Raw genomic sequence first — 17,609 nt, forward strand, 5'->3', positions numbered from 1 at the left:
CCCTGAACTGAACAAAGGGAGAAAATTTTATGTTTTTTCTTATTATTCTATTTAATATCTTCTGCCATGCTAGTCATACACTAGATGCATATATATACACATGTATATTTTATATAAATATAAGATATGTGATATTATATATAATTTTCTCTGAATAGAAATAGAAATAGAACTTTTATCTCATTAAAATGTTCCACTTTTGGGGGTTATAATTCTGGATTATTTGCTTAAAACCAGATTGATTCCCGTGGGGATGTTTGTGAAATGGGTGCTCTAGAGTTTTTTGAACAACAAATCTAGTGATTATTTGAAAATCTAGCACTAAAAGTACTTACCCAAGTGAAGTTTCCTGAGCCCGTTCTGCAACTCCTGGGTTACATTCTGATGTGGTGTCATTGAATGGGGGCTGGGCTAAGATGGAAAAATGTACCGGTTTTTACATAGTTTCAATAATTATAAGCATCATCATTCTTCTTTACAGAGAATGTCTTTAAGTTTTGGAGTAAATTCAGCCTGTCTCGGAAGAAAACTAGTACAAAAGAATAAACAAAAAGTCCTTGCAGCTTTACAGTTAAAATTTCAGTATGGTCTTATTGAACTGAAACATCTTTTGTACTCTTTCATGCTTTATATTCTATAGAATCTGAGGTCATGCCGATGCATTCCAGCCAAGAATTTATAGCCTTTCCCTTAAATCAAGACTGAGTTTAAAATATAGTTTGTCATTTGTCTTAACACTACTGTATGCTGTTCTCAAAATATATAATGTTTCCCTCAAGTACCGAGACCGTTTTCACAATGCAGTAAACAGATCTATTTCTAAGTCTTTCGTTGTCAGTATTGTCCTTTACTGTTAAGTGCTTGATTTTTTTATTTTTTTGTTTGCTTTTTTTGGTAAATGTTCTTTATGAAGTTGATGAAATGCCACCTCTTCCTGTGTTACTGAGAATTTTTTTTATAGTGGATGGATCTTGGATTTTGTCAAAAATTTTTCTGCCTCAATTTGTAGAATTTAGTGTTTTTTAAACACATTGACATATTGGATTAAATTGATTAGCTTTCAAATTGCCGACCAGTCTCGCATCCCTAGACAAAAACTCATCGGTTATCGAGTATAATTATCTTCATCCATTGCTGGATTTGATTTGCTAGTATTTTAAGGAATTTTTATGTTTAAGTTCATGAGAGATATTGTTTAGTTTTTATGTATTTTTTGTACTTTTTTTGGAATATTAGCCTTATAAAATGAGTTTGAAATGTTTTCTACTCTCCGGAAAACATTGTGTAAAATTGGCATTAAACTTCTTTAAATGTTTAGTTAAATTCTGAGTGAGGTCATCCACTGCAGTTGTGTTTTGGTAGCTTTCTTTCATGAAGTTGACCCATATATAGTACATAACATGTCAAATTTATGGGTGTGAAGTTGTTCACGTGTTAACTTTATTATGGCTGCAAGATAGTGGTTATCCTTGTTTTGTTCCAGATCTTTATGATTTTTTCTTCTTTTTATTTTCATTCGTCTCATCAAAGCTTATTTTTTTAATTTTCAAAGATCCAGCTTTTGTTTCATTGATTTTTTAAATATTCTTCATCAGTTATAGAAATCATTGATTTTTGCAATTGTGTCCCATCCTCTGCTTTTTTGGGAGTTAAGTAGTTCTCTTTTTTTTATTGTATTAATTAAAATAATTTATTTTTCACCTTTCCTCTTTTCTAATACATGCATTTTGTGGTATAACTTTCTCTCTTAATGATACTTTAGTTGCATTCCATATATGTTATGTTCCATTTTGACTTACATTTGGTTTTATGTGTTTTTCTATGTCTTCTCTTAATTCCGTCTTAAGTAGATGGGCTATTTAAAGGGTGTTGTTTAATTTCTAAGTTTTTGAAGATTTTCTTGTCCTTTTTCTGTTATCGATTACTAGTCTGATTCCATTTTGGTGACAGGTCCCACCTCTATGATTTGTATTCTTTTAAAAGGTTTGTCTCTGGCACAGGATATGGTCCTCTTGTTAAATGTCCTTGGATGTTTGAAAAAGTGTGTATTCTGCAGTTTTAGGGTTTGTGTTCTACATTTACCAGTTGCGTCTTATTGGTTGATGGTGTTGTTCAGTTCTCTCACTAAATTTCTGTCTACTATTTCCATCACTTGCTGAGAGTGGTATGTTCGCGTCTGCCGCTGTAATGGTGAATTTATCTATTTCTCTTGTCCACTCTATTGGCTTTGCTTCATGTTTTTCAAGTTTCTTTTGTTTAGTGTGTACAGATTTAGGATTGTTATATCCTTCTGCTGGTCTGTCATTGCACAATGCACCCCTGTCGCTAATAATTTTCTGCATTCTGGGGTCTGCTTTACATGATGTTAATGTCGTAGTCTATTCTTAAATTAATGTTTGTGTGGAATGTGTTTTCATCCTTTTACATTCAATTTACCTATACCATTGTTTTTGAATTGAGTTTCTTGTAGAAAACATTGTTTGTCCAAGTTTAATTGTTTCATCCACTCTGCCAATCTCTCTCTTTGAATTGTTGGTCTTTAAAAATTACATGAATTATTGATATGTTAGTGTTTTACTGCCTTTTTACTAGTTGTTTTATGTTGTTTCTTCTGTTTCTAATTTCTCTGCCCTCCTTTCTTACCTCTGTGTGGGTTAGGTGATCTTTTTTAAATTAAAAAAAATTTTTTTAGCATTCCATCCTGATTTATTTACAGTGTTTTTGGGTATATCACTTCCTGTAGTTTTTTTAGTGGTTACTGTAGGTATTAAATTACTTATATATAACTTATCACACTCTACTTGTATTGATGTTTTAGTAGTTTAAATCAAGTGTAGGTCCCTTTACTCTCCCCGCTTTTTAACATAATTGTTTTTCTTCTAAATATATTGAGCATTATATTAGGTGGTATTATATTTTTTTTTAATTCACCAAATATTATTTAAGAAACTTCTGGGGGTGCCTGGGTGGCACAGTGGTTAAGCGTCTGCCTTGGCTCAGGGCGTGATCCCGACGTTGTGGGATCGAGCCCCATGTCAGGCTCCTCTGCTATGAGCCTGCTTCTTCCTCTCCCTCTCCCCCTGCTTGTGTTCCCTCTCTCGCTGGCTGTCTCTATCTCTGTCGAATAAATAAATAAAATCTTTAAAAAAAAAAGAAACTTCTGAATATAAGCATAGTAAATTAAAATTATCCCTATTTTTATTCAATATTCTCCCCCTCCCCTTCCTGATATTCCAGGCTTTCTTGCTATTTCCTTTCTATTTGGAGAAGTTTCTCTAGTCATTCTTTGAAGGTAAGTTTCCTAGCAACAAATCTAAATTTACCTTCTTCTGAGTATGTGTTCATTTCTTCTTGATTCCTAAAGACACTTTTGTCAGGTACAGAATTCTCAGTTAACAGTTCTAGCCTTTCTTTACCTGAACACGTTATGCCAATACCTTCTGGCCTTGGCTGTTTCAGGTGAGCGATTGCTGTCATTCAAAATGCCATGCCCCTCCCAGTGATGCATCATTTCTCTTTGGCCGCTTTCAAGATTGTTTCTTCTTCTTTACTTTTCACGAGTTTAATTATGATGTGGTATAGTATTTTTTTTTTTTTTTGCTTTTTTGGAATTGCTTTATTTAGGTTTTGCTCAACTTCTTTAGTCTGTAGCTTTATGTCTTTTGACCAATTTGAGGAGAATTCAATCATGATGCATCCAATGCCTTCTCAACCCCGATTTCTCCTTTCCTTTGGGTATTTAATGACATAAACATTAGCACTTTTGATAGTGTTCCATATATCTCCAAGACTTTGTTCGCTTTTAGTCTTTTTAAAAACATGCAGATTGAATACATTCGAATTATCTGCTAAGTTCATTGAATATATCTTCTGCCATTTCTTTTCTACTATTGAGGCCATCCAGTGAGTACTTTATTTTGGTCATTGTATTTTTAGTTCTGTAATTATCATTTGTTTTGGGGTTTTTTTTTCAATAACTTGTATTCTTTCTTTAATATTGTCCAATTATTCATTTGTTTCGAGAGAATTCATAATTGCTTAATAAGACACTATTATGATGATTGCTTTAAAATCCATTTCAGATAATCCAACATTTAATTTATCTTGATGTTAGCATCCATCGATTGTCTTTTCCTCATTGTTTTTGTAATTTTCCGGTTCTTGACATGACAAGTGAGTTTTAATTGTATCTTGGACATTTGGGATATTATTTTATGAGACTGGATACTATTTAATATTTTTGTTTTAGCAGGAACCTCTGTAGTATGAAGCATGAAGGACAAGAGTATGCATCTGTGAGCTTCTCTCTGGGTCCCACCAACACTACCTCAAATGTGAGGCATTGCCTTGCATCCATTGGCTTGCCTCCAAGTGAGGCTGTAAGATCAGCTTTGCTGGGTTCAAACGCCACCAGGGAGAGTAAGAGCAGGAAGCTTACTCACACTGATTTATTGTTGTAATGAGGTACCAGAAGCTACTTGCTGGGTCCTACCCACTCCCAAAGTGAAGTGGGCAGGTGCCATGTGCTCCCTCAACCACCTTGCCTCATTGATGCATGTGGGATGTAGGGATACAGCTCCTCACTGGCCTCTGTAGACGCTGGAGAAGGCTGGGAACTGAGTGTTCACTACTGCACTTTTTTGCCTCATTCTGCCTGATTGATGCTAAGTTGGGGTGGGAGCTGAGTTTCCTCCTTAGACCCACTAACATCAAGGGCTTGAGGAAGTGGCAGAACAGCAGCTCCCATTGTTTTGTCTGCTTTCTTCAGTCTTGTTGTTGTCAGCTAGATGTGGAGGTTCAGGTTCCCCTGAGTCTCATTGAAAGCAGGGGTGGAATTGGAGGGGGACAGGAGTCTTTCTAGACCTGACTTGTACCACCTGTTCAACCTTGTTGATATCAGGTGGATGCCAAGGCCCAGTTACCCAGAGGAGTTGGAAGACACAGCAGTGGGTAGAAAGGGAAGTGGTGGAAAATCGATTCCTTGCCAGCCTCATTAGCACTATCCCAGGAGGGAAGTTGATGCACTTCTTGTTTCCATTTTTAGGAGCTGGGAGATCAGCTCCCTACTCAGCCTGCTGGCAGCATTCTGCAGGATTCTGAGCACTGCTGCCTGCCTCCTTAGGACAGGATGGAGAGGGAGGTGTGTGGGTACAAGACCAATTTTCCGTGGGGCACCCCTGAAACCTTGGGAGGGGGGAAGTTTTCTCATTGATATTTTACTAAAGGTGGGCTGGCATTTCCAAAAAGACTTTTGTTGTCAAGCCATTCTTTTCCTCACCCTTTGGTTCAGGAATAGGCTTTATGGAAGCTCTTCTGTTCTATTCCTGGAGGTTCTCAGGAGTAACAGGGACATTCTTCAAATTTGGAGGTCCCTAGGCAGTCCTCCTCCTTCTTTCCACATTTCAGAGATTTCCTTCTTGTTAATTGTGTTATCTCCAGGGTTCTTTAGTTAGAGGGGGGAGGACAGAGGAAAAATGGGATATTTTGGCAGAAGTCTTAAATATAGCTTTTGAAATAAATTTGATATAATATATGTACTGCCCCTATGTTTTTCTTCTTTTCAAGAGGGTTTGTCTATTCCTATCCCTTTCATTTCTCTGTGCAAGCTCAGAATTAGGTAGTCAATTCTTTTCACAATTATCTATTCAGAATCTAATTGATTTAATTTAATATTAAACAAATGTGGAAAGAATTAACATCTTTATCAAGTCTACTAACCCATGTAAACATGATATTTTCTGTTTGTCTTTTTAAGTTTATGCAAATATTATATTTTAGCTTACAGCATAAATATCTTTTCATCTCTTATTATATTTATTCTGAAGTATTTAATTTGTAGTTATTGTAATTAGTAGCTTTAAAATTATTTATTAATTCTTTATTACTGGCTTATAGGATTGCAATTAGTCAATGTCTTACTGACATTCCATCTAATAAAGTTGTGATAGTTTCTTTTTCATTCTAATCATATATTTCAACAATTTAATCCTTGGATGATCTTGATACACAATTACATCATCCACCAATAGTGACATTTTTTCTGTTTTTCTTCCTTTCTTTTTGTTGTTGCCTTACTTTACTTTACTTTATCAAACTTCTAAAATAATACTGAATAGAAGAGGTGCTATCAACAACCCTTGATTTTTTCCAAACTCAAAAAGAAGGAATTCAGTACTTTCTCCTTGATGTTTAAGGATACTTTTTTGTTTCAGTGAACAGTACTGTTTTATTTTGTTAATGTTTTTAGAGTGTTATAACAGTGATAATAACTTTTGGTTTTTATATGCCTGAAAATACATTTCCTTCTTTCTCAAACATAGAAGTATCTTGGAATTATAATCACAGCGTTTAATGTATTTCTGCTTTCTGTGTATGTTGCTCTATTTTATTATAACACTAATTTTTTGTTGTTTTATATGAAAAGATTGTGAATCTGATTGTCCTTTTCTTAAATGTTATTTTCTCTCTTTGGGAGTTTTATGAGTTTTCTTTGTTATCAGTGACTTTCAGAAATTCCATGGGTGTGTTATTACTGTTATTTTGTTTTAATCACTGTGTCTTTAAGTTAGTTTACTTTTTTCAACCTTAGAATCAAGTCTTTATTCAACTCAGTGAAATTACTTTTGGTTTTGCAGACTGACAAGTGTTCAGTCATCCACATTCTAGTCAGATGGATGTGGTCAGAACCAAGAACTTTCCACGTTTCTGAGTGTAAATGAACCGAAGGTAGTAGAGACGGGGATTAGACGGGAAACTTTGCTTTAGTGTGGCAATAGAGAATTGGTCCTGCTACCCTGCTTCTACTTTTCACATCTCTCTAAATTCTCGAGTTTTGGGTACTTGAAAGGGTTTCCTTTTCAATTACTATAGTCCAACTATAGACAATATGTAAATGAATGCACATGGCTGTGTTCCATTAAAACTTAGTTACAAAATGGTCCCCTGTGTATTTTGCCTTTCCAGTATCATACAGTAAATTGAAGACTGACAAAATAAAAAGAAAAGAACAAAAGATATGCCTAAGAATGGAAAGAAATTAAATTTTCTTTCCAAACAATATGATTTTCTACAGAGAAAGCCCAAGAGAATCTATAGAAATAAAAACAATTCAAAATAACCAGAGTTAAGTAAGATAGAGAAATGTACAGCAGGAAACAAAAATCAACATTGTAGAAACCAAGAACAACCAAAGAGGCAATGTTAATATTTTGAGAGCCTTAGTCACAACAGCAAGCAAACTCTAAGATTTTGAGTAATGAATGAACACTGTGGAGAAAACTATGAAATATTATTTAAAGATATAAAAGAAAACTAATTAAAGGGAGAGGTAAATCATGTACATGGAGGGAACAATCATAAATACTGCAGAGTTAAATTCTTTCCAAAACATATTTGAAATTCAGTCAAGGGCGCCTGGGTGGTTCAGTCTGTTAAGCGTGTCTGCCTTTGTCTCAGGTCATGATTTCAGGGTCCTGGGATCAAACCCCACATCGGGCTCCCTGTTCAGTGGGAGCCTGCTTCTCCTTCTCCTCTCTCTTGCTGTCTCTGCCTTTCCCTCTCAAATAAATAAAATTGTTAAAATTAAAAAAAAATTCAGTCAAAATTTTAAGAAAGCTATCTCTCACATAACTTTACAGATCAATTTGGATACTTTAAGGCATCAAAGAAATTAAAAAAAAAAGACTAAAGAAAATTTGGCCTATTATCAAGGCTGAAAAAATAAACCAGCATATTTTTTATATAGAAATATACTCAGTGACCAACTAAAACCATTGAGTCCAGAAACAAACAAACATGAATATAGGAACCTGAAATATGATAGAAAATAATTTTACACTGAGCAGGAAAATGATTAAATATATTAAAAAGCAGACTTGGATCCTTGATGGAATATTTTAAAATTAAAAAGAAATACTATAGAGCAGTTTTCTTCAGAGTTCTATTTTTATTTGTTATCTAAATTAAATTAAAAGTTTTAGAAATCTACATACTACCTTGGATGTTTTCAGTGGAGAAATAACATTTCATTTAAAGCTTAGAGAGTCAAGTAGGGTGAAATTTCCAACCTGATTAAACATTTAAAAATAAAACTGTTATTGTTTTCTTTGAAATCACTCCAAAAGAATCTGCATATTATGGAGACTTGCTACCCTTCATAATGTGCAACCATTTCTTTACAAGTCAGAAACTTTGTTTTATCTTTTCTCCTCTAATGTGATTCCATTCCATTTCTCACAAAATTTCACAGTATTTTATCTCTAGCTAATATATTTTATTATTGAAGTGCTTTGTTACTCTATCATGTCTCTATTACAAAGTTTAATCTATAAAAAGTGATTTTTTAAAAATCTCTATGTTTCCAAGTTAATAATCTGGCTTGATTTATTACAATGACTAATATGAAAAGTTGACCAAACTATAGAAATGCATTATAAATTTTAGTAAGTCTTAAACATAAAGGTGGAAGGAATATTATTTAACTTTGTCTGCATATATAAATGAGCAACACCATGCTTTATTTTAAATGTGTTCACTACTTGTTGCTTGAATGACTCAGAGTTCAGTACCATTTCTCTAGATCTAGGCCTTGTATCTATGTTCACATGAATTAATAGACAAGCAGGTGAAAAGTTTTGTCATTTGATTCTTTGAATTCCATCTGAATCATATGTCAAAAACATTCACAAAAATTAATGGACGAGCAGGTAAGAATTTTTGTCATTTGATTCTTTGAAATCTTTCTGAGTCATATTAGTGATTGAGGAGCTGACAGATTGATTAATTCCTTCTTCAGTGTTGTTGAAAGTAAAAAAAATATGAAATTAATATTCAAAAAGTATTTTTTTCTACAAAATCATTTGAAATTCTTTTGCAAAATAGGAGGAAGGTGATTGACAAAGGCACAACTTGACCTTAACCAAAGACTCATTTCTAACAAGATTGCTTTTAAGAAAGACACATAATAATTGAGGATCTAGAGACAAATTTCTTCTATAATATCTATGGGCTACACTTTAAACTCTCCTCCTAAAGAGTATCTGACACTCTCTGATACAACTAGGTTACAGGACTCATCATGGACAAATCTCAAAAAAATTGGTTTTGTTTTTGTCAAATTACAAGATATGAATGCAATGTATTGTGTCATACCATAAATTTTCAAAGCACACAATGCAGTATTATACCCAGATACAAAAACATGCATAAACACACACAGTTATCTATACACACATATGATGGAAAATTATATTACATGTAAGGCAACATTACACAAGTGAAGAAAGAGAATACCTGCAAGTGTCAGGAGTTGATTACCTATTTTGGTAGTTTGGTGATCTGCACTCTTTCTTTAGATTTATATCTTATCTAAAAGGAAATAAAGTCTGGCGTGTGAAGAAAGTAGAGAGGGAAGGAAGAAAGCATGAAAGAAAAGAGGAAAGAAGTCAAAAAGGAGTGGTTGATTTTAAAATACCCTCAACAGACAAATTAAAGAATTATATATGACATCCTAGGAAAAAAGCAAAGGACATATTGCCCATTAGGTACACTAGATATATGCAAAAAGATAGAAAGCAAGGAATGACTATATGTTATACTGGGGATGATGATTAAGGCTAATATTGAAATGTGTCACACTACATGTTCATAAAAATGTAAACTAAAAAAATAAAAAATAATCAAAATGGAAAGGAACATTTTATTTATTTAATGGTGTGAAGTCACAAATGACCAAAGAACAAAGACTCTTTCCACATCAACAAAAACAGATTGTCCTTCGAAATAATTACATTGTCATGTACAATCTCAATATTTTTTTTACTATGTCTACATTTAAGTATCATAACAGTATTTTTATCTGTATTTCAAAACTTTATATTGAATTGTATATGTACAAAACACTTAATCATTTTTACTATGGTCAAACGATTAGAATTAAACAAAAACATTTTAGTAGGAAAAGTTTAGCAGCATAGCTAGCTCACATAAAACTTTGACCTTTGGAATATCCAGAGACATACTTGAAAACTCATTCCCTTAAGAGCCTCTGAGTAGATGGGTTTGCCTGGCTAATTCTTGTTCCCTACTGCGTCTGTGTACTATTAACTATTTTTCCCAGAATAAAAACAATCACAAAGGTTATTGGTTATGCTAGACTGGAGAAAATAAGGCCATTAGAGATAACCAACTTTTTCTTTATATTTCTGTGAGTAGGAGGGGATAGATGTCCAGCTTCAGTATTTGGGTGGATCAAATGCTTTAAGCCTCATTTCATAAAAAGAACGGATTAACCATTCTCATAAAGGCTGAAATAAAATTCATAAACGTAAATGAACAGCTGGTTTACAAATTTTCACGGTCTGATTACTCTCCAATTTTACTAAATGAAGGAGGAACTGTAGGCTCAGACTTTATACTAACTATAGACAGTAAAGTCTAGTTCTGGTGGCTATAAGGATGGCATACGTGTTCAGAAAATAGTGGCACGCATCCTCTCTGGGACCGAATATTGCGTACCTTATTGTAGAAGTTGTTTATATTTTTCCACATTCAACTAGTTCCTCTTATCACAAAACAGAAAAGGTAAAACATCTGGAAACTTTAAGTAACAGCTGAATCTACCTTAGAAAACAGAAAATAATTCTGATATTAAACCACTTTTTAGATGCTATCACATTGTTCAAAATAGATTATCTTTTCTTGAAATTTTAAAATTATACAATAAACTCCAAAGAATGTGACTGGTATAGCACATTTGCTAACAGCATTGGATTTCAAATCCATGTGAAGTCGAGGAAGATGTGCAGAACTACAAATTAACCTCAAAAGCATCATTCCTTGCAACTTCACATATTTTTGGCAATCACTCTGTTATAATTGAACCAATAGGGTATATCTACAATAAAAGTAGATTGCAACCTGTACTTTTGTTACTGTGACCATAACTGTGGATTGGTTTATATACATTCTACTTCTAGTAAATTGTATCTGATGGAAAATGTCTGAAATTGATTTTTTCATCGCATAACATCATGTACTGAATATGAGTAATGATTTGAAAATAAATGAATGATAGAGCAGTTTTATGTATTGATTATTTTATTTGGGGTTGTTTCTTCATCCACTAATCATCTAGCCTGTTAATTAGAAAGGAGAGTATGGGAAGGGCTGCACAGCTGAAGTGGCTGCTGCAAAATGTAAAACACCTTGTAGACCATAGGAAAGGATAAATTCAGATAGAATCAAAGAGGAATTGTCATCCTTATGTATACTGCCTAAAGTTCTGAGTGGCAATTCCATGTGTGAATCTGGCTTGGAAATTACAGAGAACATATCAGTTGTTCAGTTGGGTAGCTAAGCTCAAGAAAACATAACAGGTCAGCAAATAAACAATCTTAGAGAAATATGAGAGGTGGTTCAAAATATGACTGAACACAAAGTGCAAAACTACCTGTAGGACTTGACAGTCTATAGAAGTAGTTCCCATAAGCAAGGGTAGCAGAAAAGAATACAGAACAGACTAGTTGAAAATTGAACCTGGATTTTTACATTTTGGCAGATGGGGTTCCATTTTTGATGATGGCAGTAGTGGTTCTGTTGGGTTTGTCCTCGGTCTCACAGACAACATTTGCACATTCTTGAGAAATAACTACATGAAATTGTTGGGAAAAAGAACCTGAGAGGAATGATCCTGAGTGAGGATTGTGTTTGTATAGTTTTTCACCAGATGGTACATCCAATTTTCCCCAGTTATATCAGTAAGAAATTATACTAAAAAAAAAATCTCAGTCTCACTGGCTTGAGGAGTCAGAGCACAAAGACTGAGGCTGCCAGAATAATAGGAAAATAGCTGCAGAAATTCCAGAAAGGAGGGTGTCATGAGGGAAGCACAAAAGCTGCATATAAACCAAAATAATTGGCTGAGCTCTGAATAGTGCACATATAGGGACACAAAGTCACAAGTGGAACGATGAAAAAGTGAAGTGATTTGGCTGCTGCCCATCACAAAAAAGGCAGAGTTTGAATTTACAGTTGAACTAAATTAATTCCCTGCTTGAACAAAAACCAACACTTTTTAATAGAAATCAGTGGAGCCCATAGTCTCTACAACACATAATCCACAATGTTCAGTATATAATACAAACCAATAAGTAAATAAAGAATCTAGAAAATGTGACATAGTAAAAAGAAAAGGAAACCAATATAAATAAAAAAATAGATGATCCAGATGTTGAAATAAGCAGAGAATAATGCTTTAAAATCTATCAAAATAATATTTAAAAATGTTTAAAAAAATATGGCAATGAAGAATGAACACAGGAAAATCAACAGAGAGATATAAACTATAAAAACAACAAATAGAACTTAAGAAAAGTAAAATATCTGAGGGGCACCTAGGTGGCTCAGCTGGTTAAGCATCTGCCTAAGGCTCAGGTCATGATCCCAGGGTCCTGGGATCGAGCCTCACCTTGGGCTCCCTGCTCATCGGGGAGCATGCTTCTCCATCTGTCCCCCCACTCATGCTCTTTCCCTCTCTCTCAAAAAAAAAAAAAAACAAATAAAATCTTTTTTAAAATTTTATAAAATAAAATATCTGAAATGATAAACTTATTAGTCAGATAACATCATATTGAAGATGGAAGAAGATAGATTTTATAAAACTGAAGAAATGTTTATAGCAATTAACCCATTCGAGAAACAGAAAGAGAACAATAAGGAGAATAGAGATAGTAATACATTCAAGAACATCAGGAGGTCAAATGTTCTAACACACATGTAATTGTAACAGAAAACTCAGTAGGAAAAAAGAGACAATATTAGAAACAAGAATAATTTCGATAATAACAAACAAAAATCCCAAAACCCGTTGAAACAAAACCCCTCAAAATTACAGATATAAATAGTTCAACAAACCTCAAGGATGATAAATAAAAAGAAAAATTCAATTACGTATGTCGTAGTAAAACCGCTGAAAACCAAAACCAAAGAAAAATTCTTGAAAAAAAACTAGTTTATTAAAAATGTATTACATTCAAAGGATCAATAATTAGTGAAGGCTGATATCATAATCCAAAAACAGTTGAGGCCAGCAGAAAATGGTAAGTATGAATTGCTGGGAAAAAGCAAACAAACTAACTGTCAGAAGAGTTTGAAAGATGAGTTGAATAAATGGAACTCTACAGTTTCAAGAATTTTGCATTGTAAGTAAAATGTTATAATATTAATTCCAAGATGATTGTGATGGGTTAAGAATGCTTATTGTAATTAGTAGAGTGACCACTAAAAATATTCTAAGTGATAGAGCAAATCATATGTGTGTGAGCAAACTCTCTGGGACCAAGGAAAGAATCACCAGAAGCCATTAGTAGTAGTAATAGTGCTTGGAGCTCTAACAGTATTAATGAAATTCCCTAGTCCTACCAATTAGACTGATAAAATTCACAGTTGCTGGTGCATGATTGGTAGGCTTCCGGAGACAGGAAAACACTGCCCATTATAAGAGTATAATCAATCAGTAAAGTTAGTCCAGAACAGACATTGATGATAGAATTAGAAAAGAGAATATGAAAGTTACTATTACTGCGTTATTTTTATGTTCAAAAAGTTAAGTAAAGACATGGGAGATATTTTTTAAAAGACATAAATAGCAACAGGGGATAAGAATTATGCATAATGGCAAACTAGATTTTTCTCAGGAATGCAAGTTTGGCTGAACATCAAAAATAAATTAATATAATATTTTCTAATAAGACAACAAATAGCAGAAGACACAGAATCACCTCAATAAATGGAAAAGAAAAAAACATTTGATAAAATCCAATATCTGTTCATGATGAAATGTGTCAGCAAACTTGGAATAGAAGATAATTTTCATTAACTTTTTCAGAGCCTTCTTAAAAAATCCTACAGCTTATATCATACTTAATGGAAAAAGACTGAACTATTTGCCCCATAATGAGGTTGAAATAGTCCTTCTACTGAATTCCATTTAGTTGGAGGTTTTAGAGAGTGGCAATCAGGCAAAAATTAAAATAAAACAAAATAATAAAATAAGCCATCCCAATTGGAAAATAAGTTAAATTGTTTTTATTCACAGATGACATAATCCTCCTTGTAGAAAATCCTAATACTCTCTCTCTCTCTCGCTCACACACACACAGGCACACATCTTTCTAGAACTAAAATTTCAGTTCAACAAAGTAGCAGGATATAATATCAACATAAAAAATCCATTATATATCTTTATAATAGTCATCTACAATCCACAAGTTAAATTAACAAAACAATTCATTTAAATGATATCAAAAGGGCAATGTACTTAGGAATGAATTTAATACAAAAAGCATGAACAAACACTAAAAACTATGAGGAATTGGTAAGAGTAATTAATAAAAATTGAAATAAATTGAGACATAGTGCATTTATTAATTGGAAGAGTGTATATTGTTAAGATAGAAATTCTCTTAAGTTCATCTATACAGTCAACAATTTCTGTCAAAATCCCATCCAGGCCTTTTGGAGAAATTGACAGAATGATCATAGAATTTATGTGGAAATACAAACAATACAGAATAGCCAAAATACACTTTCTGATACCAAAACGTAAGACAAAGCTGTAGTACTGGCATAAGGATAGACATTCAGATCAATGAAACACAATTTACTGTCCAAAAATAAAGCTTCATTATGGTCAATAGATTTTCAACCACAGTACCAAGGCAATTTAAAGGGAAAATGATAGTTTGTTTTGTTTTTCAGTAAATGATGCTGGGACATGCAAAAAGATATATTTAGACCACGGGTCAACAAATACCCCCACAAAGTAAGTCCAGCTTGCTGCCTCACTTTGCAAATAAAGTTTTGTGGGAACATAGCCATGCTCATCTGTGTACATATTGTCTATGACTGTTCCACACTATACCAGTCAAGTTGAGTAGTAAAGAAAGATACAATTCACAAGGCTTCAAATACATATTAGTTGGCCCTTTACAGATAAAGTTTGCCAACCCCTGATTTAGATCCTTACCTCATAACATACACAAAATTAACAAGATGGATATGGTACTAAATGCAATAAATAAAACTATTAAACTCTTCAAAGAAGATAGAGGAGTAAATTTCATGGCCTTGGAATTGGTAATTATTTCCTTTTTTCCCCCAAGATTTTATTTTTAAGTAATCTCTACACCCAATGTGGACCTCAAACTCCCAACCCCAAGATCAAGATTCACATGGACTGAGCCAGCCAAGGTACCCCTGGTAAATATTTCTAAGTAAGTCATCAGAAGTAGAAGTGATGAAAGTAGGAAAAATGGTTAAATTGAATTTCAGGAAAAAAAAACAACTTCTACTTTCAAAGCCATCATTAAGAAAATGAAGTCAAGCCAAGGTCAGGGACAGAATGTTTGCAAATAATATATTTAATAAAACCCTGTATCCAGAATATATATTTAATCTACTCAACTTAATAATGAGACAAATGACCCAATTTTTTTAAGTGGGAAAAACATTTGAATAAACATTTCACCAAAGAAAATATACTAGTGGTTAATAAGCAGATGAGATTATATAGCCATCACTAGTCATGAGGAGAATGTAAATCATAAATACAATGTGATTATTATTTTAAACACACTAGGATGGTTATAATAAATAAGACAAGAACAAGTGTTAGTAAAGATGTAGATCAACTGGAAACTTCAAACATTGTTGGCAGGAATAAGAAATGATTTAGTCAGTATAAAAGATTTGTCATTTTTTTATTTTTATTTTTTATATTAAGTTTTTAAATTTTAATTCCAGTATAGTTAACATACAGTGTTATATGAGTTTCAAGTGTAGAATAAAGTGATTCAACACTTACATGCAAAACCCAGTGCTCATCACAAGTGTCCTGTTTAATCCCCACGACCTGTCCCCCCTGCCCCCACCCACATCCCCTCTGGTAACCATCAGTTTGTTCTCTATAATTAGGAGTCTGTTTCTTGGTTTCTCTCTCTTCTTTTCCCCCTTTTCTCAGTTGTTTTGTTTCCTAAATTCCACATATGAGTGAAATCATATGGTAATGACTTATTTCACTTAGCATATGCTCTACCTCCATCCATGTTATTATAATGCAAGATTTCATTCTTTTTATGGCTGAACAGTATTCCATTGTGTGTGTGTGTGTGTGTGTGTGTGTGTGTGTGTGTGTATACACCACTTTTTCTTTATCCATTCATCTACTACTGATGGACACTTGAGGTGCTTCCATAATTGGCTATTGTAAGTAATGCTGCATAAACATAGGGGTACATGTATCCATTTGAATTAGTGAAAAGATGCTCGATATCACTCATCATTAGGGAAGCGCAAATCAAAACTACAATGAAATATCACCATTTACCTCTCTGAATGGCTAAAATAAACAAAACACAAGAATCAACTGGTGTTAGTGAGGGTGTGGAGAAATGGGAGCCCTCATGCACTGTTGGTGGAATGCAAACTGGTGCAGCCACTGTGGAAAGCAGTATGGAAGTTCCTGGTGTTACCTGGGTGGCTCAGTCAGTTAAACACCTGCGTCTTAATTTTGGCTCAGGTTATAACCTCAGGGTCTTGTGATCAAGCCCCACCTCAGGCTCCACACTGAGGATGGGGCCTGGTTAAGATTCTCTCTCTCCCTCTCATTCTGCCCCTCCCTCCTGTCCTCTCTCTCTCTCAAAAAACAAGACAAAACAGAATAAATGGTGCTGGGAAAATTGGACAGCTACATGCAAAAGAATGAAACTTGACCACTCTCTCACACCACACACAAAGATAAACTCAAAATGGATGAAAGACCTCGATGTGAGACAGGAATCCATCAAAATCCTAGAGAAGAACATAGGCAACAACTTCTATGACATCGGCCAGAGCAACCTTTTTCATGACACATCTCCAAAGGCAAGAGAAACAAAAGATAAAATGAACTTGTGGGACTTCATCAAGATAAAAAGCTTCTGCACAGCCAAGGAAATAGTCAAAAAACCAAGAGGCAGGACACGGAATGGGAGAATATATTTGCAAATGATACTACAGATAAAAGACTGGTATCCAAGATCTACAAAGAACTTCTCAAACTCAATACATGAGAAACAAATAAACAAATCATAAAATGGGCAGAAGATATGAACAGACACTTTTCCAATGAAGACATACAAATGGCTAACAGACACATGAAAAAATGTTCAAAATCATTAGCCATCAGGGAAATTCAAATCAAAACCACACTGAGATACCACCTTACGCCAGTTAGAATGGCAAAGATAGACAAGGCAAGAAACAACAATTGTTGGAGAGGATGTGGAGAAAGGGGATCCCTCCTACATTGTTGGTGGGAATGCAAGTTGGTACAGCCACTCTGGAAAACAGTGTGGAGGTCCCTTAAAAAGTTAAAAATTGAGCTACCTTATGACCCAGCCATTGCACTACTGCGTGTTTACCCCAAAGATACAGACGTAGTGAAGAGAAGGCTGTATGCACCCCAATGTTCATAGCAGCATTGTCTACAATTGCTAAATTGTGGAAGAAACCGAGATGCCCTTCAACAGGTGACTGGATTAAGAAGTTGTGGTCCATATATACAATGGAAT

This window comes from Ailuropoda melanoleuca, chromosome 1 (genome assembly GCF_002007445.2).
Source record: "Ailuropoda melanoleuca isolate Jingjing chromosome 1, ASM200744v2, whole genome shotgun sequence".
NCBI lineage: Eukaryota > Metazoa > Chordata > Mammalia > Carnivora > Ursidae > Ailuropoda > Ailuropoda melanoleuca.